The 3,971-nt window shown below is 32.9% G+C and overlaps 1 protein-coding gene across 2 annotated transcripts in view; it reads left to right on the forward strand.

The window, feature by feature from the left end:
• The first annotated feature begins 3,437 nt into the window (after positions 1-3,437).
• Positions 3,438-3,971, forward strand: part of LOC105127131 (Tetratricopeptide repeat (TPR)-like superfamily protein) — a 4,318-nt gene continuing 3,784 nt past the window's right edge. Inside the window, exon 1 of one of the 2 annotated variants that reach the window (XM_011028279.1) lies at positions 3,438-3,614. The gene's annotated coding sequence lies outside the window, so the exon portion shown is untranslated. The remainder of the gene's footprint in view (positions 3,615-3,971) is intronic. The other variant, XM_011028277.1, reaches the window with a different exon arrangement.

The following is a 3,971-nucleotide window of genomic DNA, read 5'->3' on the forward strand; positions in this document are numbered from 1 at the left end:
GTCTTAGAGATTGGGTACGGGGACTGGTTATGTAAAGGCAAGGTATTAACACCCCAAATACGCCTTACCTAAGGTAAGTTACATTGTTTTATTATCTGATATATGCTAAGGTTTTATTGTATTTCTATTTGTTGGTTTGCCTATGGTTTAAGAAAAGTCCTTCTTGGTGAGGAGGTCCTTATCTTATCGGGTAAAGCCTAACCGTTCTAATGTTTATAAAAGAACTACTTTTTTAATATCAGAAATATGTTTTACATATAAATTTGTAATCTCAAACATTAAGATGAAAAAGATATATATTTTTAGAGTTTTTCAAATATTGGTCAAGTTCTCATGACGTTAATTGTAACAGCCCGACTCAGTCTGTCATATATTGTCTTGTTTGGGCCTTACCATCCTTACAGTTTTGTCCCTCGTGACGCAAGATCACTTTTGAGCTTGATGCCTCAAAACACGTATAACAAGTTGGCAATCAGCACTTTTAATAAGGCCAACTACAACACCTTCACCCCGTTGATGTGGGATATTACAATCCACATACCTTAAAGAGTTCGACAACCTTATCGACACAATTGGACAGCCAGTGAGGTCGGCTCTAATACTAAATGTAATAGCTCAGCCCAACCTACCATATATTATCTGCTTTATGTCTTATTACCTTTACGGTTTTGTTCTTGGTGATGCGAGCTCACTTCTGAGCCTGATGCCTCAAAACACGTATGACAAATTGGCAACCAACACTCTTAATAAGGCTAGCTATCACACCCTCACCTACCGATGTGGGATATTCCATTAATAAACTGGTTATTAAAGCTAAAATGCATACTAAAATATTTTTTTTGAAGTTCTCTTTATTGTATTAAAATATAATATGATGATTTTTTTTTAACTTTGAGAGGCTTATCTGTATGCATGCAAATAAAAACATTTTTTTTATTTTTTAATATTTTGATAAAAATCAGGTATTTTAATGCTAGATTTATATTTTTATAATATAAAAATATAGACCGATATTAATCAAAATTTTGTAGAAAAATATGCAGGAAAATTACAGATTTTTCAAAATATTTTTTTAAATTTTTTTGGACTAGGTAGATGAGAATAGTAGAAGTGAATTAATTCACTCTGCACCGTTCACATAGAGTAATAAAGATGATGTAGCGAAGAAAAAGAAGGAATAAAAATGAGGCAAGGGGCAAGCAGACTTGGCGACGACTCACAGTGTTGCTATTGATGGTGGTGATGGCTAACGATGGTGGTCACATGGTGTGCTCGCAGTGGATGGTGATTCTAGACGGTGGTGTTATTGTCGCAGATTGAGGCAATTGCTGCGGTAGAGAAGGGCATTTTTCCTCTGTTTCTTTTTCCTTGTTTTTTTTTGTTTTCTCCTTGTCTTTGCTTCTGCTCATCCTTAGTTTTATTATGTTTTGTGCCTCTATCTTTCTCCTTCATGTCTCTGTTCTTCCCTATTTTAATTCCTTTGCTTCTTTCTCTCTCTTTTTTTTTTGGTTTCTACCTTCTTTCTTTTCTGCTCTCCTCTATAAAATTCTACCAGTCATTCTCCCTCTCTCACATTTTTTTCCTTAGTCTCCTGTTTCAAAATCTTTCCCTCCCTCGAACCTTTCATACCTTTGTCTCTAAAATAAATCTTCCTCCTCTTTCTCTCTATCCCCTCTATTTCGAGTTCTATCTTTTGTCCACTCAAAACCCCCCCTGTTTGTTAAATTTCAAGATGTGTTTCCCCTTTTCTCTTTGTTTTTCCCTTATGGTGCCCCCTTTTGATATTTATAAGCAAAGGAGGAGAGGGCCACCTTACCCCTACCATGACATAGGTTAAACTGGGTTAGGGAGCTGCTTGCAGGGTATGTGTAGGCATGGCTTGTGCTTGGTTTCTTAGACAGGTGGGGTGAAAGGAGAGGAAGTGGCATTGTAAGGGAGAGAAACTTCTTCTTTCCTTGCCTCTATGTGTGTAGGGGAAGAAGAAGCACAATATTGTTCAAAATGACATTGTTTCATGCTCTTTTTTTTTTTAATAATAATGCATGAAACAATGTCGTCTTGATCAAAACGTGCCATTTTATTTAAAAGAAAAGGGCACTAAAGCGCTAATTTTCAAATCAGTCCCTCTATTTGCGTGCCTTTTCAGTTTGGTTCTTATTTTAGATTTCTTCAATCAAGTCCTTAATTGGATATCAAACTTTAATATTTATACAAATAAGCCCCTAATTTGACCAAATCAACTCTAAAAAATTATAATTTGACTTCAAAACTTTAATTTCTTTCAATTAAAACCCAAATTGACTTAAAAATCAATTTTTCTTGCAATCAAACCCTTTATAAATTCAATTAAATCTTTAATAAAATTTAATTGAGTCCATAAACATCGATTTTGGATTTTTTTTTCTCAAATTGAATTTTCTGTCAACATGGCTTTCATGAGTCAAATAGATACTGTTAAATTCCAATCTTTGTATTTTTGAACCTCCTCAACCAAATTTTGATAATTTTCTAGACGCCTTGGCATCTTATTCTCACTGCTATTATTTTTTGATTTCTTCTAACTATATTTTTTAAATTTTTCTTATTTTTTTGTATAGGAACCAAAAAATAAGTTACAACAAATACTAACACTCATTATACTTAAAAACCTTCATATATTTTAAGTGATGTTGAGTGAACTGTAGACACATAAGCTTTAATTGTATTATCTATTATTCGAGAGAGTATTATTATATTTCAAACAATTATAATCCTTCATGAGTTTAAATGAAAAATTCTTGGTTATTAGTAATGTACATCACTAAGGTGATAAATTTTAAAGAGAATATTTTTTTAAAGTGGTGAAAAAGAGCTTGGTAATCATTCATTAAGGACATTATAATCTTTGACTTGGATTAATAAAAAATACAATACTCAAGATTGGTTTGGTGATTGAGATATGGATGTAGGCTTGCCGAAACATATTAAAACCCGAGTTTGCAATTTTTATCCCAATACTATTTGTTTTAAATATTTTAATTATATTATTGATTAATTATATTTCATTAAAATAAATATAATTTTTATTATTATTAATATAACACCTACTTCATTTCATTACTTTATGAGATGTTATTATTACCTTAATCTTATAACAATATTTTCATGGTGAGCTACCCTTCAGTTTTATTGACAAATAGTACATGTGATCTTGTGAATAACGTGTATAAATACTTCTATCACCCATGCATCAAAGATAGATCACTCAATTACTTACATTTGATAAAAAAAAAAAAAAAAAGATAGATCACTCAATTCCCTCGAGCACCACCCAAAATTTCTTGTTTCCATTTTCGTGACAATTAAAATTGACATTATAATGAAGAAAAAAGGGAAACAATTAAAATTGACATGATAAAGAAGAAAAAAGGGAAAGATAATGAGGGAGCAAGTTATCAAAAATTTCAGCCTCAGCTCTGGCTCCCTTATCTTCAATTTTTGGCTTCTTATTTCCAAGTAATATTTTGTGTATAATATTTTTTATCGAACCTCTGTGTACTTGCTGAACTCTTTCAAAGGGAAGGCCCCATCTCTCCTCCTCTTGCATTACCTTCAGCTGCACATCAGCCCTACAGGTACAACCACTTGACATCTACTTCTTCTCTCTCCATTCTCTAATACTTTGAAGTTCAGTGTTTGTGCTCTCTTGGAGTTGGTTTCTTTCTCTGTGTTTTGATGTCTTTCTTCTTGAACTCTTTTTGGCTTGGCTTTGAGACCTAGGAGTTCTTGTCTGATGTCTTTGTCCCTCTCTTTTTTATGATTACATATTGCACTGTAAACTTATTATCAATCCAGATGTGTTATTGAATCAGTTTCTAACATTGATGGACTTCTGATGAACTGAATTCTGGGCTGTATTGAACTGGGAGTGTTTGTTTTTGCTGTAAAAGTAGACTTGATTGGTTTAACTGAAAGGTCCCCCCCCCCCCCCC

Source organism: Populus euphratica, unplaced genomic scaffold, assembly GCF_000495115.2.
Source record: "Populus euphratica unplaced genomic scaffold, PopEup_1.0 scaffold50.1, whole genome shotgun sequence".
Lineage (NCBI taxonomy): Eukaryota > Viridiplantae > Streptophyta > Magnoliopsida > Malpighiales > Salicaceae > Populus > Populus euphratica.